At 41.2% G+C, this 26336-nt stretch overlaps 1 long non-coding RNA gene across 1 annotated transcript; it reads right to left on the bottom strand.

Annotated features, from left to right (window-relative positions):
• Positions 1 to 335: 335 nt before the first annotated feature.
• On the bottom strand, positions 336 to 25425 carry LOC148145991 (uncharacterized). Its single transcript, XR_015761016.1, has 3 exons — positions 25317 to 25425; positions 13164 to 13291; positions 336 to 523 (listed from the first exon to the last, which is right to left on the bottom strand). It is a non-coding gene; the product is annotated as an uncharacterized LOC148145991 (long non-coding RNA).
• Positions 25426 to 26336: the final 911 nt, after the last annotated feature.

Genomic DNA, 26336 nt, shown 5'->3' on the forward strand with positions numbered 1-26336 from the left:
TGACTTGTGCATACATTTTCAAATCAAATTATTATTACCTATATTAAGTGGCATTATATTACATTGATATATAAATCCGTGGTCGATATTATAAACACAACACCTTAGTTGCATCAATTATTCCATAAAGATGAAAAACATTTTAAATGTTCATTTATTCCAAGCATTATTACAAACACCTATATGAGCAAAGCATTTTATGAATTATGCATGCTTTGCAGATTACTCTTGATATTCACATACAGATATCAATTATTTTTGCATGACTTTGCACTGTAGAATGCACTCATAACAATATGCAATATACATTGGTGAAAGGTTTCTCTACACTTGTCTTACCTCTGCCATTAACACAAGCAGATACAAGCCTAGATGTTTATGAATTATGCAGACTCTGAAATAATCTGCGGATTCTACTTGGTATTGATTTTAATGCCATTGAAAGGGTTTTCACCTTTTGTTCATAATCTTATTTATCTTTAATTTTATATGATGTATTCACAGACAGTCTCCACAAGTGTACCTGAATGCAAAGACAGAAATTTAACAAGGGACAGAATAATGAATTATTGAAATCCGATAAAAGAATAGTCCAGTCAACTTTAAAATGAAATTACTGAATGCGTTAACATAAAATAAAGGAATACATATTTTGGACATTAGTTAAAGTAACAATCTAAGTGGAGCAACAGAGACTTGATCAGCTCTTTCTGAAATACAGCAGTTAGTAAGATATAATTTCATCCTTAGGACCCCAAGTAGCAATCTCTAAGCTGGGTGTCAAGGCCTAATATTTTACAGAAAAAGAATAGTTTGCAATTCAATGAAGTCTCGTCAGTAGAATATGATAATATTTAATTGTTCCTGGAGGCATAAGTGTAAAAATAGATGACCCTGTTTGTGGCAGTGAAATGTTCAATTACTGATGGATTGCACGGAGCTGACTTGCAGACCAGTGGCACTGAACCAGGAGTTAACATATGAAACTTATTACAGCTGGAATGCAGCATAATACACAGCTAAGGTGTAATTCAAGGAATAGATTTCAAAATGTTTTCAGGTTAAATATGCTGTTGAATCTTCCATTAATTTCTGAATACTGTCAGATCCTGATGGCATTGATTTCTTACTATATAACCCTCTTGTCAGCTCCAAATCATTGCTAGGTTAAAGCATCAACTCCTCTATCACGTCATTGTGATGCTTGCAACAAGATTAATACTTGAAATACTGTTATATCAAGAATAAAAATATCAATGAACCTTTTGTTAAATATCACAACAGGTAACGTAAGTCTAATTATTCCTCTAAATTTGTAATAGCCTTTAAGCTACACAGAGTGGGGGTGGAGTAGAGTGGGTTTCCTTGCAGGGTGTTCCATGGACAAATTCCCATTAATTTCATTACAGACTGGGAACTGAGATTTGAAGAACAAAATAGCAGCACACTGTTCAGCAGTTGGCCAAACTGTACAATGAAATGCATGAGTTCTTCCTTGTTTGATATGATCAATCAATCTTTTTCTTAAACAGCGTAGCACAGGATTTGATGGAAACTGGAAGAACTGAAAACAATGATAGCATTTCCAACAAAGAAACCATTTAATATAGAAACATGATGTGGAGTATAGCTGAGCTGCTCCCCTATCAGACCTTTGTCCTGTGGAAACAAATGCCATTGACATTCTCCAGAACTTTATCTTGGAGATCATGGCCAGGAAGCTTGACCCTATTTAATTGGCAGCTCCTATTGAGGTCAAGGTTTCCATCTTTAACTGGGAGGATGTCCCTCCTCATGGATCTCTCCTGTACCGCAGCACCATTATGTGTGGTGTCTGCTGGATGTGTGATCTGTTCTCCTCCAGGACCATTGCTAGGAGCCTGATGTCTTTAGAAAGTGAGATGGTTTTGCCAGGCCTGTCTAGCAAGGAGGTTGGGGATCTGGTAACACAATGGCTGGGGGAAGGAAGGGGACAAGTGGATTAAGAGCAAAAACATCAGAAAAGTGGCCATACTTGGAATTGAATGTAGTGGACTTCCATTTTGAAGTAGACAAAAAGATTTTGGTCAGTATTTAACAGGTCATTCGCTGGTTTTAATGTTTTCTGTCATTCTTCCTGGGAGCAGAAAGCACCAGGACAACGTGACTTCCATTGGGCACAAAATGCCAAAATAGGAGGTTCAACTCCACTTAGTCCAGAGCCAGGCTGCCAGGGGTTGCATGTGGTGCAAGTCCATAATAAAATAATTCACTATATTGCAGATTAACTTCTACTGCAGGGATCTCATATTCCCACAGGGGCAAACCTTTAATGTCGACATGGATACCATCATTACACATGGGGACACCACCCATCATGCGCTCGGCAGGTACTCATGTGACTCGGCCAATGTTGTCTATTTCATACACTGCAGGCAAGGATGCCCCAAGGCATAGTACATTGGCGAGACCAAGCAAACTCTGCAACAACGGATGAGTGGACACCGGCAGCAATCGCCAGAAAGGGGTGTCCCCTCCCAGTCGGGGAACACTTCAGCAGTCATTCGGTCACAGATCTTTGATGACCATTCTCCACAGCGGACTTCAGGATATGCAACAATGCAGAGAGGCCGAGTAGTAGTTACCCATAAGGACGGCCTCAACCAGGACCTTGGGTTCATATCATACAGGTGACCCCACTACACTACACACACACACACACACACACACACACACATAATCTTACACACAATCACACTCTCACACTCACAAAGACTGTCTTTCATACACACACTCTCAGAGACACACACCCACACTCACACTCACGTGCACACCCTTTCATGTGTATATACTCTGTCACACTCGTGCACACACTGTACCAAGCATTCTCTCACACACACTCTTACACACTCTCTCCTTCTCTCACACTGTCTCTCCCTCCCTCTCTCTCTTTCTCACACACGCACACTCACGCACACACAGATACACACATGTAAGTCTATGGGGCGATTTTGCATTTGCAGATTAGTATTTACAGATAAATTTTATTTTGTTCAAAAAGCACACAATCTATAGGCAGTCAGTCCATGTGACATTTTATAAGTTCCTAGTTTGGAAATAGAACCAGTCTCAAGGTTGGAATACAGACAGTTTCTAACCTCACATCTTTAATGCATTGCCTGAGCTGAGGTATCACCTTTTTTTTAATAAAACCTGAAGTCCTCAGAACTGTGAATTGAAAGAAGTTCTGGGATATTAATCAATCAAAACCTGCACCCCCATTCTAAGTGATTAAAGTTTTAACAGCAAACTACGTTTGCTCAGTACATCATATCAGTTGTATGACACATCTGATTGTTTACTATAAATTCTGTGTCCTATGATCTTGCCCCGCTAGCTACCTGACGAAGGAGCAGCACTCCAAAAGCTTGTACTTCCAAAAGGCCCCTCAAAGATCAGCCAGGCGGCCTTTGTGTGGAGCCACAGAAAGTGGGGGAGATACTAAATGAATATTTTGCATCAGCATTTACTGTGGAAAAAGATATGGAAGATATGGACTGTAGGGAAATAGATGGTGACATCTTGCAAAATGTCCAGATTACAGAGGAGGAACTGCTGGATGTCTTGAAACAGTTAAAGGCGGATAAATCCCCAGGACCTGATTGGGTGTACCTGAGAACTCTGTGGGAAGCTAGAGAAGTGATTGCTGGGCCTCTTGCTGAGATATTTGTATCATCGATAGTCACAGGTGAGGTGCCAGAAGACTGGAGGTTGGCAAACGTGGTGTCACTGTTTAAGAAGGGCGGTAAAGACAAGCCAGGGAACTATAGACCGGTGAGCCTGACCTCAGTGGTGTGCAAGTTGTTGGAGGGAATCCTGAGGGACAGGATGTACATGTATTTAGAAAGGCAAGGACTGATTAGGGATAGTCAACATGGCTTTGTGCATGGGAAATCATGTCTCACAAACTTGATTGAGTTTTTTGAAGAAGTAACAAAGAAGATTGATGAGGGAAGAGTGGTAGATGTGATCTATATGGACTTCAGTAAGGCATTTGACAAGGTACCCCATGGGAGACTGATTAGCAAGGCTAGATGTCATGGAATACAGGGAGAACTAGCCATTTGGATACAGAACTGGCTCAAAGGTAGAAGACAGAGGGTGGTGGTGGAGGGTTCCTTTTCAGACTGGAGGCCTGTGAACATGGAGTGCCACAAGTATCGGTGCTGGGTGCTCGACTTTTTGTCATTTATATAAATGATTTGGATGCGAGCATAAGAGGTACAGTTAGTAAGTTTGCAGATGACACCAAAATTGGAGGTGTAGTGGACAGCGAAGAGGGTTACCTCAGATTACAACAGGATCTGGACCAGATGGGCCAATGGGCTGAGAAGTGGCAGATGGAGTTTAATTCAGATAAATGCGAGGTGCTGCATTTTGGGAAAGCAAATCTTAGCAGGACTTATACACTTAATGGTAAGGTCCGAGGGAGTGTTGCTGAACAAAGGGACCTTGGAGTGCAGGTTCATAGCTTCTTGAAAGTGGAGTAGCAGGTGGATAGGATAGTGAAGAAGGCATTTGGTATGCTTTCCTTTATTGGTCAGAGTATTGAGTACAGGAGTTGGGAGGTCATGTTGCGGCTGTACAGGACATTGGTTAGGCCACTGTTGGAATATTGCGTGCAATTCTGGCCTCCTTCCTATCGGAAAGATGTTGTGAAACTTGAAAGGGTTCAGAAAAGATTTACAAGGATGTTGCCTGGATTGGAGGATTTGAGCTACAGGGAGAGGCTGAACAGGCTGGGGCTGTTTTCCCTGGAGCGTCAGAGGCTGTGGAGTGACCTTATAGAGGTTTACAAAATTATGAGGGACATGGATAGGATAAATAGACAAAGTCTTTTCCCTGGGGTTGGGGAGTCCAGAACTAGAGGGTGAGAGGGGAAAGATATAAAAGAGGGCAATATTTTCACGCAGAGGGTGGTACGTGTATGGAATGAGCTGCCAGAGGAAGTGGTGGAGACTGATACAATTGCAACATTTAAGAGGCATTTGGATGGGTATATGAATAACAAGGTAAAAATAATGACTGCAGATACTGGAAACCATATTCTGGATTAGTGGTGCTGGAAGAGCACAGCAGTTCAGGCAGCATCCGAACTGTGCCTCGGATGCTGCCTGAACTGCTGTGCTCTTCCAGCACCACTAATCCAGAATATGAATAGGAAGGGTTTGGAGGGATATGGGCCGGGTGCTGGCAGGTGGGACTAGATTGGGTTTGGATCTCTGGTCGGCATGGACGAGTTGAACCGAAGGGTCTGTTTCCATGCTGTACATCTCTATGACTCTATAACCCTGTTGGACTATATCCTGGTGTTATGTGATTTTTACCTTTGGCCAAATGAAGGTTAATGTTGATTTGTTGAAGGGTCACCATTGCTACCATGTAATAAGATGAGCTCCACGCTCATCTGGGTAAACATTAATAGGTTTTATTGAAGAAAAATTGAATAAATGAAGGACAGTCAGAGACCCCCACCAACCTGGGCACAAGTTCCATGTGATCTGACAGCTCTATTCCAGAGTTACTTTTACACATGTTACACATGTTCAAGAGCTACCCTTAAAGTAAAGATATAATTATCTTTACTCTACATGGTAACATAGAAAATCAGAAGAGGAGAAGGCCAATTGGCCCCTTCAGCCTGCTGTGCCATTTAATATGATCATGGCTGAACATTCAACTCAGTACCCTGTTCCTAATTCTTCCCCATACCCTTTGATTACTTTCGCACTAAGACCTATATTAAATCATTCTTGATAACACTCAATGTTTTGGCCTCAGCTGCTTCGTGCGGTCAAGAATTCCACGGGTTCACCACTCTCGGGGCGAAGAAATCTCTCCTCACCTCAGTCCTAAACTAAGCTAACCTATAAAAGCAAATTACTGTGGATGCTGGAATCTGAAACCAAAAGAGAAAATGCTGGAAAGTCTCAGCAAGTCTGGCAGCATCGGTAAGGAGAGAAAAGAGCTGACGTTTCGAGTCTAACTGACCCTTTGTCAAAGGGATCTCTCCTTACAGATGCTGCCAGACCTGCTAAGCTAACCTATATCCTGAGATTGTAACTCCTAATACTGGACCACTGCTCATCAGGAACATCCTTGCTGTGTTTATCCTGTCTAATCCTGTTAGAATTTTACAGGTTTCTATGTGACCTCCATCCCCTCCCTAGCTCCACCAACCCCCTCCACCAATTCTTCTCTGCTCCAGTGAATATTAGTCTAGGAGTGTTTAGTCTGAAAAATATGCTGCTGTGGCCTGCAATGCTGAATCATGCTGCTCTTTGTATATGTTGGTCTGTTTTGTACGCAGAGCAGGACACCTCATTAATGTATTTAAATTGAGCTGTAGAAGCTCGAGTTGAAGTCTGATTTAGACTTCATTTCTGTCGCATGGGTTTCTCATGGGTCATGAAACCGGGCAATAAAGACGAAGGTGGAAGGCAACATCCACTGGCTGAAAAAGTGCCCTGGCAACCATTCCCTTTGAGCCTGTAAGGTATGAACACTCCCCCAAGCCCATCAGGAAACTTCCACTTTGCCTGCTTCTTATTCCTCTGTCCCTGATACTGAATACCCACCCTACTTCAGTGCTGTTTACCTCTTATTACTTTCAGATCCTACTATCTTGTCTTCCCTTGCCCTCCACACCCTGCCACAACGGATGACTTAAACTCACTCCCAATTATGGGAAGCACTTTCACCATGGCTTCCTGCCACAAGTTTTCCCAACTGAATATTGTTGGCCAGGCTGTCCATGTGACCAACTGTTTGACCAGAAATAAATCCAAAGCTTCTAATGTGCTCCTGCCAGTAAATTTGGCATATGTCTGTGTCCTAAGCCCTGACAGGTTCTTTAGCCATTTCTGGTCTCCCCCTCACATTACCTTCCACCCCGCAACATCAATATGACCAAAGAACCAATATCTGACACTGATTCCAATGTTATTATACATTTTGCACTAGCCTTGCATGTGATGTTCACTGCTTGCCATCCTAGATCTGTACCTTTATCAGGATAGTTAGCATAACACATTCAGACAGACTCCAATACTGGCTAGTGTAAAATAACACACAGTTTCAGTTTATGGAGGAGAGCTGTCCAGAGAGACATCAGATCTAAATGCCAAATACTTGCCTTGGGATACATATGGAAAACTTAAGCTTTCCACTTTCAATTGTCAGAATTTATTATGGCTGGTAGTTTCACAGAGTGATAGATCTTGAAGTACACTTGAGTACAAACGTATTCAGCTACACCAGAAGAAGATTTAGTTCCATGTTTGTAAAAGACTTTCATGCATGGGATGACAGAGTTACTTTGGATTTTTTTCACCTATCTTTTAATTATTTAATACATATTAAGCAATTGTTGTTGATTGATCTTTAAAGTACTTTTGGATAATTTTGTCATTCAAAAGATATATTTTATTGATCTGCAAAATATTTTTCACTAGGAAATGATTATTATTTTAACATTTAATTTGTGTTGTAGAATCAAATTCTTAACCTCTTAAAATAATTTTCTTTATTTTCCTGCCTTTATTTCTTCTGATTTCTGATTGATGGGGATAGAATTATTAAAGATTTTCACAATCTGTAAATGAGGTTTACAAATCAGTTTTGAAGCCAATGTAAAGAACAAATTCATAATATTGCATGACCATAATAAATTGGTACACTTTCCAGCATTAAGCTCTGGAAATGGTTGCTAGCTTTATGAAAACTCTTTGTTAGCTGTTGTGATCTGAATAAGTGCTAGTCATTCCTCCCAGCCCCCAGTTGAGATAATGTCCAATTATCCTTTAGGATTATGGTACAAGTGCTCTACTTTTGAATGATTTTTACAGCCTATATGTCTTAATTTCTCATCACTTTGAGTCTCTTGCCAATTCAGAAAATATTCAAATAAAAACCAAAGGAGCGGGGATGCTGTAAATCAGAAGCAAAAGCAAAAGTTACTGGAAAAGATCAACAGATCTGCGAAGAGAAATCAGCATTAATGTTTCAAGTCTGGTGACCCTCCCTCAGAACTGATGGTAGCCACGAAAATGTCAGTTTATGTGCAGAAGATAGGGTTGGGGAAGAGAGTAAGGAGCAAAAGATAGGTGGGGATAGAGCCCAAACAGAGAGATGAACAGTTGAACAGACAAAGGAGTGGATGACGATCTGGGTAGGAGGGTGAATAGCTGTTAATGGAGACTGTTAGTGGCTAACAATAGGTATTGTGTAATGGCAGACGATGTGATAGCAAGGCCTGGCATGATGGGTAAGGGGTTAGGACATGGAGGTGGGTCAAGCCATAACATTATTAAATTGATATTGAGTCGAGAGGGCTGCAGGGTCCCCAAGTGGAAAATGAGGTGTCATTCTTCCAGCTTGTGCTGAACATCACTGGAGCACTGCAGCAAGCCTGAGATAGAAATGTTGGCCAGGGAACACAGTGGGGTGTTAAAGGGGCAGGCAATTGGAGGCTCAGGGTCCTTTTCTGCAGGCAGAACATAGGTGTTCTGCAAAGTGGTCAACCAATCTACGCTTCATTTCCCCAATGTGGAGGAGACCACATTGTGAGCAGAGAATGCAGAAGATAGATTGTGAGAAGTGCAGGTAAAGTGCAGTTTCACCTGGAAGGTATGTTTTGGCCCTTGGATACTGAGGAGGGAGAGGGTAAATGGGCAAAATGGTCGACTTTGACTTTCTCAGATCCAAAGTGGGCAACTCAATTCACCAGTTTGAATTCCATCTCACATAGCCAAGACATTTTATTTGTACTTTCAATGTCCTTAGGCAAATTACTGCATGTGAATTATTTTGTGAATGAGGAAGGGAAAATGTAGATATGATTTCAAATACCCATGGCCAGGGCTTCAAACAGTACTTTGTATCTGTTCCTTTCTCAACTTAATCAACAAACTGATGACAGGTTTGCCAAGGATAACTATTAATGGATCCCATAAATGGAAAAGCATGCTGGTTTGTAAGCTATTTCATGAATTTGAATGTTCTCTAAAGAGAGAGGGAAAACTTTACAATATTGTAACATATAAGCTAAACAAAACCAAGTGAAGCCAACAATGTAATGTATGTTTTACAAATAAAAGTCTTCCATCTGCTGTGTATTTGTTGGACAAATCTATAGCAGGTGAAAAAACTTGTAGCTATTAATCATTCTTGTTACTTCAAATGGCCTAGTTAAAATAAAAGAATAGATATAGCAAATCACTTAGCACTTGTTAATTGTTAGTAATAATAAATCTCATTGCAATGTTAGGATGTATTCTGGCTCATGGATAGTCCAACTGGTAAACTGAGATAATAGTATCTGCTGAAGATTGTTCCAAAAGTTGTCCATTCCTGTGGATCTGGTGAAAGATGTACAGATAAATATTAATTCTTGGCATCGAATTTGAGAAAATGCTTAGTACTGAGAATTTGGGGTTAAGTACTTCCAGTGTTGGTGTCTTCGGTGGAAGCGTTTTCTTGAATGTGAATGCTGCACCTATAATGTTGGGCTGGGTATCGGCTCTCAACTGCAATACTGCATCACCTTTCAAGTTGCCAGTCGAATCAAACCTGTCTGGGTGAAGGCTAGTCATGTCATGGATAGACTCAATGTTGCTGTCTGGATTCTCTGGTGTTGTAATTGACATATCCATTATTTCATGGATGGTAAAAATGCGTAGAACTATATATCATCTTTCAGAGATAGAATATCCTGCTCTAACCATGATTCAAGTGTCCTTTCCAACGAGCCCTATTGATACTTAAGGTGGTTAATACCAATAAGTGGATGATCATATGACTCTATCAGACCTATTATCAGCAGTCAGCTTGTCAAATATGAACAACATCACATCATACCAGCTTTCTGAGTAGACTTTGTATTAGATACATAAAAAGAGGTTATTTGCACTTACACCAGTGTCAATTTTGGCATATAGTGCATGTTATCCATTCTTCCTAAAGTATATGATTTGACTTGAGGAAAGGCTTCAGATTTTCTGACATTTACCATGTGCTTTGTTACATTGACCATGTACCTGATCTGACTGGGATCTGCTAAATGCAACGTTGCAATTAATTCTGGGATTTTATTCAAAAGTCTGCATGCCATGGATAGAATTTTGGAAACATCTTTGGTATCATTCCTTGATTCTTCATGTGCTGCTGTGAAGCATTGTGTTCTGCCTTGGGATTCTCCAACCTCTTGAACTTGTACATTTCAGCCCAAAACCTGTTCGACTATAACCTGGTGTTGTATGATTTTTGACCTTGTTCAACTCAATCCAACACCAGCCTCACAATATCTTCTCAAATGAAGCTTGCACATGTCACATGGATGTAACTCTGAAGATGGACAAGGGAGATCCAGTGGATGTAGTGTACCTGGACTTTCAGAAAGCCTTTGATGAAGTCCCACATAGGAGGTTAGTGAGCAAAATTAGGGTGCATGTTACTGGGGGCAAAGTACTGACTTGGATTGAAAATTGGTTGGCTGACAGGAAACTAAGTAGTGATAAACAGCTCCCTTTCGGAATGGCAGGCGGTGACCAGTGGGGTACCGCAGGGATCAGTACTGGGACCGCAGTTTTTTACAATATATATTAATGATATAGAAGATAGTATTAATAGTAACATTAGCAAATTTGCTGATGATACAAAGCTGGGTGGCAGGGTGAAATGTGAGGAGGATGTTAGGAAATTACAGGGTGACCTGGACACGTTAGGTGAGTGGAGAGATGCATGGCAGATGCAGTTTAATGTGGATAAATGTATGGTTATCCACTTTGGTGGCAAGAACAGGAAGGCGGTTACTACCTAAATGGAGTCGAGTTAGATAAAGGGGCAGTACAAAGAGATCTGGGTGTTCTTGTACACCAGTCAATGAAGGCAAGCATGCAGGTACAGCAGGAAGTGAAGAAAGCTAATAGCATGCTGGCCTTCATAACAATAAGGATTGAGTATAGAAGCAAAGAGGTTCTTCTGCAGCTGTACAGGGCCCTGGTGAGACTGCACTTGGAATATTGTGTGCAATTCTGGTCTCCAAATTTGAGGAAAGACATTCTTGCTATTGAGGGAGTGCAGCGTAGGTTCACGAGGTCAATTCCTGGAATGGCGGGACTATCTTATGTTGAAAGATTGGAGCGACTGGGCTTGTATACCCTTGAGTTTAAAGACTGAGATGGGATCTGATTGAAACGTATACGTTTATTGAAGGATTGGACACTCTGGAGGCAGGAAACATGTTTCCACTGATGGGTGAGTCCCGAACCAGAGGACACAGCTTAAAAATAAGGGGTAGGCCATTTAGGACAGAGATGAGGAGAAACTTCTTCACCCAGAGAGTGGTGGGTGCGTGGAATGCTCTGCCCCAGAGGGCAGTGGAGGCCCACTCTCTGGATTTCTTTAAGAAAGAGTTGGCTAGAGCTCTCAAGGATAATGGAATCAAGGGTTAAGGAAATAAGGCAGGAACAGGATACTGATTGAGGATGATCAGCCATGATTATAATGAATAGTGGTGTAGGCTCGAAGGGCAGAATGGCCTACTCTTGCACCTATTGTCTATTGTCTAAAGTATTGGATACAGTTTTGGTGGGTGAGACAAATTAGATTTGCATGTTTTACTGTCCTTGTCGACAGCTATGATGATCGTTATGAAGTCAGGTACCTGAAGATCTTTCTGGCCTGGTACAAGTGGTCTGAACTTGAGTCTATCTGCTAGCCTACTGTATAATCTCTAGGTTTTGATGAAGTGCCTTTCGGAATGATAAGTAAGAGACAACAGTCGGTGTAATAAGCCCCTCATCTAAGTTCGCTTTAGTGAGTTCACATTCCATACCTTCCTGTCACTATCTGCCGAGGAATTGGTTCATTGTTTTACCTGGCTGTTGGCAACATGGTCTGAATTCAAGGCAGAGTATCTTGAAGTTAACTCAAATCTTAACCTGAACTTCTGAAAACTGGAAAATTTTGTCAGGATCTTTGTAGTCATCACCAGAATTACCAAAGGATTTTAGTCTACTAATCTTTCATTTTCCAGGATAGTGAGGGGTTTGGGTGCCTTTATTTCTTTATCAACTATTTTTATTGCTCTATGAAGTAGATTCATTCTTTCTTTTAATTATTGAAATTCTGACGTATTGGCACTCGGGTGACATTCTGTGTATAGATCTTTGCTTTCTAACCTTATTGTGCAGGTTTGTGTTCTTTAAACATTGGCAGTATACAAAGGATTCATATTGAAATGTATTACATCCCCTATCTGTGGGCTTCTCTCCCTGTTTTGTTTTTGTTTCTCTCCTTGCTTCTGCTTCATACTTCCTGCTTTTAGACTTTTTTTCTATGAAGAAAAGCTGAACCTGTTTATGATGTTTGTGCCATAAAAGATATCGGAGTGATATCACAAATGCTTTTTGTTGTTTCTTCATCATTTCCAAAGAAACAAAAGATGGAATCGAATGACAACTGTGCACAGTAAGGCATTAATGAAAAATAAACGGATTTTTCTTTCTGACATTTTTGGGCCGTATTTCATGCTGGGACCTTTCTGTCAAACTGGAGTTGTGATAGTCTCATGAATGCTGCCTTTTATTTTTGTCTCAGTCACACCATGGCCTCCTTTCTTTGTGAAGGGAAAGACAGAATATAGTCACAACTATCCCTCCACTGTGATCACTGTGCTTCAGTACAAGTTGTAACTTTCAATCTTGATTCTTCACTGTAAATTTCAGCTCTGGTCTTGCATAGATGATGGGTCACTATTAAGGAAATCATTCCTCACATCAGATATTGATGCTGCCACCTTTGCAGCTTGCAGTACCAATTTAGCGCCATGACCTTCTTGTACCCAGTTGCTGCCACCATCACATGGTTTCCTTGGGGTAAAATACCACTGTCAGTATGATGTGGTGTTTCCCTAGCCAATGTAATATATGCCGCAGGGTCTGGGATTTTATTGACACAGATGTCTTGAAGTTTACTAACATAACAAGTAACTGATAGCTCAGACTTGCAAATAACATGGGTTCTATGCGTTCCTCCATCATTACTAGATGATGTACAGAGTAGATTGGTTGACTGACTATTACACATTGACTTCCTGACAGAGTAAGATGTGAATATCTTACCATAGATTCTCACATGTCATGATGTCCTTTGGTTCTCTTAAATGTATGGAGGCTTTCTGAAATCTGTGTGAAAATACAACATTCCCAATTGTCATTGTATTTCCTGTGGTATTTCTCCTTTTTTGAAACTGTGTGCACAAAACAACAAAAGATTAGTTAAACTATCCATTACTTGATCCATATTATTTTTGCAAAATGTATTTTTTATTAGAAATACACATTCTGTAAAATAAGATTGAACATTCAAGTAATCAGGAATGAAGTGGCAGTTTAATTCAGGCAATGTAAACAGCGCAATAGAATCCATCAAGTCATTTTAATTCTAGTCTTAAGTGTCATAAGTCTGGATAGTTCGACAGGATTACAGTCATTCAAAAACCTGCAGCCTCATATGAATCTAAGTTTCGAAATTACCTTCTAGAAATCCAGAATGAAATGTATTTTGAATTGCTCTCATTGTAGCTAGCACTCCAGGCTAACATTTCTATTACCATTAATTGTGTGAGAAGAAAAAGACATTGACTTGGTCAGTGGTATTGTACAGCCGTCAACTTCTCCCGTACAGTAATAAACAGACTTGCCAATGTTGTGATCTTCATAAAAATCACAGCAGCATGACATAATGTTTAGGATGTATTTTAACATGCACCACATCCTGGAGGTTGTGTATTATATTGTCATTATCTCAGTTGCTCTCAGTCACTGTTGTTCCCATCCCTATACTCATATCAGAAATAGGTCAGCAGTTTGCTGCTGAATCCTGGTGTCACTCCTTTTTTCCTCCCTAATATCAAGGTAAATCATAGCATTCACATGACCTCCTTCCTGGATTCAAAGATATATTGTGCGTGTTTCCTTACTTCCTCCACATCTGGCTGTGATCCTCCTGAAGTCTCTGACCTCTTATCCATGACTTCTCCATTTCCTTCATAACATCCTACTCTGAGAATGGGATTGCCAGTCTCCGGAAAACGCTATATTGCCTGTCCATCTTCAGAAACCCATAGACCACCATAACTACATGGAACTCCCAGCCATGTCCACTTAATTGGTCACCTCTTCCAAAAAATGCCTTGTGAAATGAAGTTCGTAAGTTCCCAACCTACAATTCATCCTGACAGCTGTATCTAGATGTGGGAGTGAAGCCCCCAGGTCTCTGCAGGATGTGAGGAGGGAAAACAGTGGGAGAGAGAAAGAGAGAAGCTCACAGGAAATCTCTGCTTCATTGATCACAACATGGTAAACTGTATTCACACCTCCCAATATGATTACCTCTGATAGAACAGTACATGCACAGAATGACTCATCTCAATTAGTCATATACAGGTTTTGTTTGGCTGCGTTCTCCAGAGTCAAAGTTAGGAGAATGTGTATCACACCAACTGGTAGGGTTTGTGTTGTCAGAGTTATTTCTCAGGAATAGGGTGGCCATGTAGGCAACTCTAGAAGCTGTTGGTGGAGAACAATGTGTCCAAGGAATCTCTCTCATAGAACCATCAAAGGTATGGAGATGAAACCTTCTCTTGAATGTCAAAAATATGCCTGATTGATATACTTTGACACTTGCCCATAAATGAATCCTTTTGTGTCCATTAACAGTGGAGTCAGCAGCACTATTTATTCCTGCTATTGCTGTTTTAGCTGAAGCCACAACTCACCAAGGTACTTAGACTTCCTTAAACACAAGTATTCAATAATGTCCCTGAGAAAGCATTATTGTCGAGAAAGCATTTAGTAAATAAAACAATCTGACAATTCAATAATAGTTCAATACCATTTCTTATGCTTCAAATCAGAAGTCTCCTTGGTATTAGCTGAAAGTTTCTTTGAGTGATTTTATTTTTATTGGATACTGACATGCAAATAAATTATGTAAAAGTAAAATGGAGCTAGTTCCGAACTTACTGTAAGTCTTGGATTGAAGACAGTACACAACCTACAGTTTATTCCATGTAACTCGCCACAAGCTAGCCCACTCATTATCGAATACACATTACATGAAGTGACCTAATACCCACAAGAGCTGTAAAGATAAGAGGCAGGCTAATAGTAGACGCAGTTTCTGACAGGTCCATATCTTTTTAGTACTTGTTAGCTTTGTTTCCCCTTCTAATGCCCAATCAACTTGACAGCCTGGCCAGTTAAGAGGACGAAAACACAAGTGGGCACTGCATTTGTCCTAGAGAAAGTGTCTTACGGTATTAATAACAGAAAATAAGGAGATGGCAGATGAATAAGACAGATCTTTTCCATTGATCTTCACTGTCGAAGATACAAGTAACACCCCAGAAAAATGAATGTAAATCAGAAAATAGAAGAGGGTGAGGAACTCAAGAAAATTACAGTCGCCAGGGAAGTAACATGAAGTAAATTATTGGATCGATGAGCTGACAAGACCCCAGGTGTTGATGGAGTATGTCGAAGGGTCTTAAAACAAATGGCTAGTAAAATAGATAGCACATTAGTTTTAATTTTCTGAATTCCCTTCATTTAAAGGAGCATTCCATTCTGTTAGAAAATAATGAATGCAACCTTTGTTTTTATTCATAAAAGGAATGAGATAGAATACAGGAAATTACAAATTGGTCAGCTTAACATCTGTCATCAGAGAGATGCTGGAAGCTCAAAGTAAGCAGGCAGAGTCAACATGTTCCCATGAAAGGGAAATCATGTTGAACTAAGTGATCGCAGTATTTTTTGAGGAAGTAACATTTGCTGTGCATAAGGAAGAACTGGTGGATGTGCTGTACTTGAACGTCCAAAAGGCACAGGATGAGCTGCACCAAAGCTTATTGCTGAAATTAGAAGCTCATTGTATAGGAATTAACATATTGGCATGGATGTTACTGCCCCTTTATCGCAAGCATCCAATATTTCTTTTTGTATGCTTTGTCCCACATTATGGTTACTACACTGCATCCCTTGGACCACTCCCACTGGTGACTTTTGACCCTATTATTTCCTCATCTCCACCATACCGATTCTACATCCTCCTGATATCCTGAATCAATGTTGACGTGCTCAGGAAATTTTGCCTCTATTTACTCATTTAAAACCCTGTCTGGTACTCCCCTACCCGTCATGACGGGCAATCCCTCTCCACTGTTTATTCCGCTCAAAGATACATGAAGATGTTACAATGCCCTATCTATTTCTATACATGTAACAGGCCATTCTCTGCAACCATTGTTATGAATCGATTTATCCAATCTAATCTTGACTGTAATCCTTGTTCCTGCCTCAACTATAACCTTATAAATGAATTCCAAAGCATTGCAGCAGCCTATGTAATGATATTTCTCATAATCTCTTTCCTAAATATCTTACATGTCATTTTGTATCTTTGGACTATTTATATTGACCCCTCAACAGTTGGAAACTGTTTATTTTTATCTACAATATTCCATTGTTTTCAACAACATCTACCCATGGCTTTATTATCTGTGTTGTTGAAGGAAGGGATGTTCAATTCTTCACAAAAAAGCCAACTCTTTGAGCTACACATTTTGTTGGTTAAGAATAGCTTATCGATGTTAATGCAAGCAAACTCAGCTGATGACTTAGCAGAGATCTGAGACCATAAACTTATCACATAGCTCAACAATTAGAAATATTCCTGCCATAAGATTTCTTAGGTCAACTCAGTCAGATAAACCTGAACCTCAAAAGGGGTTTGTACATCAATTTTTACCATGTGATAAACCTTGTGATGTTTCGACTCTGTTATTTTCTTCATATTTTATGTGGGATTTCTCTCCCTGAGGGCTAGCAGGTTTTCTTGCATTATCACCCAAAACCCACATCATAAACTATTTGCCTGACCTGCAAAGCGCCCTTCTCCTTTGATCTTAGCTGGACCGTACTCCCATTGTAACTGGATGCTGTCACCATTGGCCAGGGATCATGCTTGCCAGGGTAAGAACTCAGCGTTGGATGGGAATGTAGTCGGTGGCTACCCAACTTATACTGCATTCCCCTCCAACCCCACCACCTCAAAACCTGCTGGGGCATGTAATATCCAGCTCAAAGCCAGGTACATTCTATAAGACCACAAGACCATCAGTTATAGTAGCAGAATTAAGTCATTCAGTCCATCTAGCCTGCTCTGCCATTTCATCGCGGCTCATATATATACCTCAACCCAATTCTACTGCCTTCTCATGGTAATCCATGACCCCCTTACTTATCAAGAACCTATTATCTCTATCTTAAACAGTCCTAAGATGGTGCCAGCAAAATAGGCAATGTCCTACTTTTTTTTCTTCTTTTATCTTTTTTTTGGTGGAAGGTGGGATGAAGGTGTCTTCGTCAAGATCCACAGGGTAGCAGCGGCTGGTGAGCCTGCAGCAGGACTCTGGAATTGTCTCTGGAGGCAGCTGGGGAAGGGGTGAGCCCAGGGACCCGGTATCGGCTGCGACATCGGCGGCTTTGGTGTTGAGGTGGTTTCAGCCCAGCATCCAGCAGCCCCGGTATCCTTTAGGCAGCTTTTGTGATGTCTTCCTTCGTGGGACCAGTGATAAGATTAGTCCTTGGAGTGGCTTTTGCTTCTTTAATCATTCGCGGGATGAGGATGTCGCTGGCTAGGCAGCATTTATTGCCCATCTCTAATTGCCCAGAGGGCAGATGAGAGTGAACCACATTGCTGTGGGTCTGGAGTCACGTGGAGGCCAGAGTAGGTAAGGATAGCCCGTTTCCTTCCCTAAAGGACATTAGTGAACCAGAGGGATTTTTCAACAATCAACAATGGATTTATGGTCATCATTAGACTCTTAACTCCAGATACTTATTGAATTCCAATGCCACAAGCTGCCGTGGTGGGATTTGAACCCAGGTCCCCAGAATGTTATCTGGGTCTCTGGATCAACAGTCTTGTGATAAAGCCAGTAAGCCATTGTCTCCCTGATTCTGTGGAACCTTCTGGCCCAGTATTCTACCTGGCTTGCAGTCTTACTGCTTTTCCCAACCCCTGGAATCAGGAATCTAAGATTTAATGAAATATTTGTTCTTATCTATGGCCTTCAGTTATTAATATAGGTGCCATGATATGGTGACTTAAACATTTTTCACTGTCTTTACCTCCTCAAAGGATTTTAACAGATCACTCAGGCATGTTGATAAAGCCGTGTTGATTCACCATGTTTACCATGCATTTCTAAGTACTCCATAATCTGCCTTACTACTGGACTCTAAAATTTGACCAACATCCAAGGTCAGGCTAACCTGCCTATAGTTTCCTGTCTTCTGCCTCCCTCCCTTCTTAAACAGGGGGTGTTACATTAGCCATTTTCCAGTACTGTGGGACCATCCCCGACTCAAGTGATTCCTAAAAGATCACCACCAATCCCTCCATGATTTCCTCAGCTATCTCCTTCAGAGCTCTGGGGTGTAGTCATAGTCATAGAATCACAGGGATGTACAGCACTCCTGCCACTCCTCAGCCCATTGGCCCATCTGATCAAGATCCCGCTGTACTCTGAGGTAACCTTCTTCACTGTCACTACACTTCCAATTTTGGTACCATCAACAAACTTACTAACCATACCTCCTATGATCACATCCAAATCATTTATATAAATGATAAAAAGCAGTGGACCCAACACCAATCCTTGTGGCACACCACTGGTCACAGGTCACGAATCTGAAAGGCAACCCTCCACCTCTGTCTTCTACCTTCTTGCCAGTTCTGTATCCAAAAGGCTAGTTATAGAGTTATACAGCATGGAAACAGACCCTTCCATGCCAACCAAGTTTCCTAAACTAAAGTAGTGTCACTTGCCTGAAGTTGGCCCAGATCCCCCTAAACCCTTCCTATTCATGTATATGTCCAAATGCCTTTTAAATGATGTAAGTGTACAGTACTTGCATCTACCACTTCTCGCAGTTCATTTCACATACGACTCACTATCTGTATGAAAAAGTTGCCCCTCAAGTCCTTTTGAATTCTACACTTTCTGCGAGTAAACAGTGAGCAGGTTATTCAATTCAGTTGTAGAGGAAATAAATTGATTTATACAAATTGGATTGAAAAGTCCATTAAAGCAAACTATTAAAATTATTTTAATGGTTACAAAAACCTGCAACAACAATTATACTCATGGGAATGAGACTTCAAACACAAAGTTAATTTTCAGAGCCAGAAGTTCTTTAGTAAGAAGGGTAACTTAATAAAGCTGAAAACAAGTTTACCCTTGACTGAAGTAGGCTTGAGTTTTTCCCTTGGGTAATTAACTTAAATTCACATCTTAACAGTGATGCCTGTGAAGAGTACAGCAGCATTTCCAATCGCGATAAAAGGTTTCACCAACAGCACTTTCTGCACTTACTGTGCAGATCACAGAAGTGTTATGGTTCAGGGGAGGCATCATTATCTCATGCCAACCTCCTGCTTTATTGTGTATCCTTGCACATTACTTTTATCTAAGTCACCATCCATTACCCTCTTGAATGCGCCGGTTGCAAATGCCTCCACCACACTTCCAAGCAGTGTATTCCACATCCTAACTTCTTACTGAGTAAAAATGTTTTTTCCTCAATTTACCCTTGCTTACGGATCTCTAAATCTTGTTCCATTTATAAGTGGGAACAGTTTCTTCTGTCTACTTTAGCCAGCGTACTGATGAGTTTGAGAACCTCTATCAAATCTCCTCAACATTCTTCACTCCAAGGAGAACAGTCCCAACTTCTTAAATCCATCCTCATAATTAAAGTTCCTTATCCCTGGAACCATTCTTATCAACCACTCTGCACTCTCTCCAATACATATGCATCTTTCCTATAACTTGGCGCCCAGAAATGTACACAATACACCAGCAAGCATCTTGTACAAGTTCAACATCACCTCCTTGCTCTGGTACTCCATGTCCCTATTAATAAAGCAGAGAACAAGGAATACTTTCCCTACTGCTTGCTCGACCTGTCCTACCACTTTCAATGATATGTATACGTGTATACCCAGCCACATTTGCACCTACCCCCCTCTTAGTCTTGTACCCCTGTTTTATATTGCCTTTCAATGTTCTTCCTGTCTCATGCTTCTACATTGAAAGTCAGCTGTCACCTATCTGCCAACTCACCAACTTGCCAGAAAATGCCAGAAATTGCTGTCTTTGTTTCTAGCGATAACGGGGAGTTTTGTTAGTCTGGTTATAACTGAGCGCATTCACATGTGAATTGCACTGTTTTAAAGAGGGTAACGTAGCCAACATTTATTCCTAAGCAACATCACTAAAAGCACTTGCACCTGGTCATTATCACGTTGCTGTTTGTGGGATTATGCTGTGCTTAATTATCGGAGCAAAGGTTTTCGCAGCAACGATTATGCCCCAAAAGTAATGGAAACGAATGGTGCTATGTCAATGCCAGTTTGTTTTCCTCACCGCAGTTACCATGACTCTGTAATCCTTAGGCCCAGTGTTTGGACACCCTCACCCCACTCCACTACCTTGTTAAATTCACTGACGGGCCCAGGCATGATTTAAATTGGGTTCTGCTCAAAGTTTACAGTCAGTACATTCCACAACGCATGGTGCAGCCACTCTTCTCTGAGGGCCTGGTCCAGGTGACTTATCCACCTTCAGATCTTTCAGCTTCGCCAGCACCTTCTCCTTAGTGATGGCCACTGCACTCTTATCTGCACCCCGAACCCCTTGAAGTTCTAGTGTCGTCCACTATGAATATTAATGTAGAGTACACATTCAGTTCCTCTGCAATTTCTTTGATCTCCATTGTTATTTGTCCAATGTACATTTTCGTCTTTCTCACCTTATATATGTCTTTAGTGTTACTGATATTTCTTCTTCATCCAACAGTGCTATTTTCATTACCTTCTGGTTTTTAAAGACTTCCCAATCCTTTGATTTCCCATTAATCTTCACCACATTGCATGTTTTCTGTTTTGTTTTTATGCTGTCGCTGACTTCCCTTGTTAGTTATGATTGCCTCATCCTCCCTTTAGTATTTTGTTTCAGAACAGCGCCTTCCTTCCCCAGTACTGGAGTCAATAACCCATAGATTCAAACCCATTTCTCCCACATCACTTTTGAACCACAAAAATTACCGCCTGCTCTCTTATTATGTCAAGAATGAAATCTTTGGATTCTTTGAACCCAATTTATAAATGTGGGGTAGCATGACCAACCATGCATGCAATCACTTTAGGATGGCAGTATCTGCAAACCGCACTGCTAAAACCTGTTCAGGTTTTGCGACATACCAGTAAAGAGGAAGAGTGGTATGGAACATATCCAGCTGAAGTGGATCCAGGAAAATTTCAAAGCTATTACTAGATTTATACCACTGAAATGTTCCCTTCCATTGCATTATGCAAAGTTTGAAATTCAAACTATGCTTGTCACTGCCTTTTTGACCAACGATGTTTCATTAATCTTTGGTGCTATTTGTTTGCCAATAGTTTTGGACCTTCAAAGCTAATTGCAAATGATTTATTATTATATAGCCTTGCAAAAGCCAACTCTGTGCTCCTTCTGTTCATCTGATTTTACTCTACCCACTATCTGTCATTGCTGCCAAATAAAAATACAATATGCGGGTGATCATTTAATTTAATCCCTCACGTCATTAGGATCCAGTTCACGATGCAAACTGTTTAATTTGTCTCTGGGAACTGGAATCTGAAGCAATGTGCTCCAGGTGTGCAATGATGAGATTTTCTTTTAAAATTTAAATAGGTTTAGCATTTTGCCTGCATTAATGTAATATGTTTTACACTACCATTGCTTTCATAATTATAAATGTTTTCGGTAACTGAGCTCTGAATTCCCTTCTTCTGGCTTCAAGAATATAGAGTCATAGAGATGTACAGCACAGAAACAGACCCTTCAGTCCAACCCATCCATGCCAACCAGATATCCCAACCCAGTCGCATCCCACCTGCCAGCACCCGGCCCATATCCCTCCAAACCCTTCCTATTCATATACCCATCCAAATGCCTCTTAAATGTTGCAATTGTACCAGCCTCCACCACATCCTCTGGCAGCTCATTCCATACATGTACCATCCTCTGTGTGAAAATGTTGCCCCGTAGGTCTCTTTTATATCTTTCCCCTCCCACCCTAAACCTATGCCCTCTAGTTCTGGTCTTATGTTTAGGGTGAGAGGGGAAAGATATAAAAGAGACCTACGGGGCAACGTTTTCACACAGAGGATGGTACGTGTATGGAATGAGCTGCCAGATGCTATTTTAATACTCAAAATTACAAATGCCAATAAGTTATTTTTAAAAGGTATTTTAGAGCATTCAACTTCTGAACTAACTAATCACCAAGAAAGCTCAAAGAAACCAGACGTTTTTGTGTAAAAGCTGGGTTGATACTGAAGATGACTGGTACTAAAAATATATAATTCTGTTCCTAGTTTTGAACTTGCTCTGCAAAAAAGAGTTCATTATACCCTCATCAAAATTAATGGCCCAGAGCTTCTGGTCAAAGAACAGTTCTCCCACTTCATTACACTTTCACTTACCTTCAACCCTTCTCTAGCCTATTAAACTGCAATTTGCAGTGATTATAAACCCATTTCAGCACAGGGTCCTCAGTCGAAGTTCTGGGACTTAATGTAAGCAGGACAACATACAACATGCCATCTCAACCATTCAGATCATAGAAACCCTACAATATGGGAGCAGGCCATTCAGCCCACTGAGTCTGCACCAACCCTCTGAAGAGCATTCCGCCCAGACCCACCCCGCTACCCTATCCCTGTAAACCTGCATTTTCCATGGCTAATCCACCGCACCTGCACATCTTCGGATTGTGGGAGGAACCCAACCACCCAGCGGAAATCCACGCAGGCACAGGGAGAAACGCAAAATCTATACAGACAGTTGGTTGAGACTGGATTTGAACCCAGGTCTCTGGCACTGTGAGGCAGCAGTGCTGACCACTGTGCCACAGATTGGAGAACTCCTTCAGTGCATCTAAAGCCGGAAGTGCAAATTAAATTATTTCTGTAGCCTTAGGGTGTAGGTTTGCTCGCTGAGCTGTAGGTTTGCTATCCAGACGTTTCATTACCTGGCTAGGTAACATCATCAGTGGCAACCTCTAAGTGAAGCAAAGCTGTTGTCTCCTGCTTTCTATTTATATGTTTGTCCTGGATGGGGTTCCTGGGGTTTGTGGTGATGTCATTTCCTGTACATTTTCTGAGGGGTTGATAGATGGTATCTCGATCTAGGTGTTTGTTTATCTATCCTGGGACAGGCTAAGCAAAGACAACCCAGAAGAATTCCTAGAGGCCCTTCAACCACAACGCCATAAACAAATACACAGATCTAGATACCATCTATCAACCCCTCAGGAAATGAACAGGAAATGACATCACCACAAACCCCAGGAACCCAATCCAGGACAAACATATAAATAGAAAGCAGGAGACAACAGCTTCGCTTCACTTGGAGGTCGCCACTGATGATGTTACCTAGCCAGGTAATGAAACGTCTGGATATCAAACCTACAGCTCAGTGAGCAAACCTACACCCTAAACCTCAACCTGAGCTACAAACCTTCACAAACCTTGCAAAAAATATTTCTGTAGCCTTTGGTGAATATCCACTGGGAAAGTGCTGAAAGTTCAAACCTTTCAAGTTATGTGAAAGCCAGTGGCTGCAGTCTCTGTAGGTGACCACTGTTCCACCACTGGCAGTCAGTGACAGGCAGAACGTGTTGGCCAGCAAGTGGGCCCAGAGACATATTTTATACAAGGAATCCAATCAAGTGGCTGCCAGCTAGGATGCAGTCCTTATGAAGGTAGATAGGACTGGCACTTCTTGGTAGCAAACTATCAGACAGCCAGCACCAGGAGTTGTATCCACTGCTAGGGCTGCTCTTGCAGAAAGATGAATTATTGATCCTCAAAGTCAGGCACCTGGTGTCTGGGGATGTCAGAGCTAGTCAGGCAGGTCCAAGCAAGAAGGTGGATCCATGGGGCCTAGTGGAGGTCAGAGATGGAAGGCAGTGATGTTGCCACTGCAGAGGCCCCTCCACTGTCAAAAGATCACTAAATGGAAGCAGATTTGTCCCTACTTCCAAGCCATCCTGGAGGTTGCCACATCTCACTGGAGAGTCCATGTGGTAGAGGGCAACACCTCACACATTGGGCTGGTTTCCAGTAACGGTAGGAATTAGGCTTCAGGCACTAGCCAGATGGTCTGCAGGCAGAAGACATGAGGCATGCTGCCATCCTGAGCTTTTCCACTTCCTAACCTGTCCCAGTAGAGACAGTCAAATTTGGCCCTTATCTGTGCACAATGTGCTGCAAGAATGAAGCTTCTGATCAAGTAGATCAATGCAGACAGCAACTTCCAGATTTCAATGTTTCATCACCCCATGTAAACACCAGAAGTTGCTGTTCAATCCATTCCTTGATAACACCAAAGGCTGACAGCATTAATACTGCACAATCCCTGCCTTCAGCTTCATGTTGAAATTGCTGTTCACCATCTTGTAATTTCACTTGGCTTCAGCATTTTCTCACTACTTTCATTTTTAATTTGTTTGTCTTTTGTTCAAAATAATTCTTTCGGACAATTCAATTACTGTTTGCCATTTTCAGTCCCTGTTCTTTAAGTTTTTCCTCCTTTTGTCTTTGTGTTTTTCAACAGTTTCTTCACTGAGTAGTTCCTCACCTCAATCATATCGATTTTTATCTCCACTTCCCCTTTACTTCGCCTCCAAGTTTACCATCCTCCTGTACTCAAGGACACGTGTGACCTTGTCAATTCCAGTGATCTCCCACAAAGACAAAAATTGCTGGAAAAACTCAGCAGTTCTAACAGCATCTGTGGAAGAAAATGGAGAAAACATCTACCCTTCTTCAGAACTGCCATCCCGTGCTCTCCCTGCTCCATAGTTCTGACTCCTGTTAAGATCCTTATAGAGACCAGTAAGATTTAAAGCCCCAGTGACTGACATAAGGAATCACAGGGCAAGATTTCACCTTTTAAGACTTTTCCTAAATGCTTTAATATTAATCTATCTGAGCATTATTGAGAAGATACTAAACTACAGAAAAGGTATTTACTTCCCCTAAACACTTTTTCACAACTGGAAACCCAATTTACGTTACACCAAGCTCTCAACAACAAGGTACTCTTTTAGATTAAACCTTTCCTGCTGTTTAAACAGTTCCCTTCTCCTTACTGTCAGGATGACCTTTCCAGCGTTCTTCTTTTGCACAAAGTCCATTTTTGTCAACTTTCTCAGCACAGTTGAATGGGCTTTCAGTTGCAAGATCCACCGTGGTGACTCTTAGTTCTCTAAAAGTCCCATCTGTTTTATCTTCTTTCAGTGAGGAAAATTGACTCTTAAAATATCCTGCTCTTACAGCTGTTGCTTCCTTGCTTTCAACACATATGACAGTGTATTTATCTATCTGCCTGCCTGTCTGTCTGTCTACCTATCTGTGTGTCTGTCTGTCTATCAGTCTATCTATCTGGCTATCAGTCTATCTACGTGGCTGTTTATCTATTTCTCTGTCAGTGTGTCTCTCTGCCTGTCTGTCTCTTCTGTCTGTCTGTCTAACTGTCTATCTCTATGGCTATCTGTCCATTCTGTGTATCTATCTACCTAGCTATTTCTATAGCTGTCTATCAGGGTCTCCTGAAATGTAAGTCTGCAAGAAACAAAAATAACTGCTTCTCTCTTTGTGTACAAGTATGAATGCTAACACTTTAAATAGGGCTTGACCTGGTACCGTTATCCCCATGGCAACCAAATCACATGGGCCTGTCATCAGACAGAGGCAATATGAGTCACATGCTACACTCTGCAACTCCAGTTTAAACCTTATCATCTAATAAAACCACACTTATGTAACAATACACAAACCAAACCCTGTGCTGTCCCTTGAGAAAAAAAACTCTTTTCTTCCCAAAAACTTCCGACTATATTTTCAAAAACCTAACTGCAATTTGATGTTCTTATTATGACAAAAGCCTTTTTCAGTCAGACCTTCTCTCGCTATAGCTTCTCAAATTATTTTGATGAGGAAAGTGAATATACCACAGCTACGTTTGTGGATGGCACAAAAATAGGTTGAAAGAAAGGCAAGTGGTATGGGTGACAGTGTCTGCAGAGCAGTATGCATTTTGGCAGGAGGATTGCCGGCACTGAATATTATTTAAATGGAGAAAGACTGTAGAAAGCTACAGAGGGTTTTCC

Source organism: Chiloscyllium plagiosum, unplaced genomic scaffold (genome assembly GCF_037043375.1).
Source record: "Chiloscyllium plagiosum isolate Xiang-an unplaced genomic scaffold, Cpla_swu_hap1 HiC_scaffold_22, whole genome shotgun sequence".
In the NCBI taxonomy this organism is placed as follows: Eukaryota; Metazoa; Chordata; class Chondrichthyes; order Orectolobiformes; family Hemiscylliidae; genus Chiloscyllium; species Chiloscyllium plagiosum.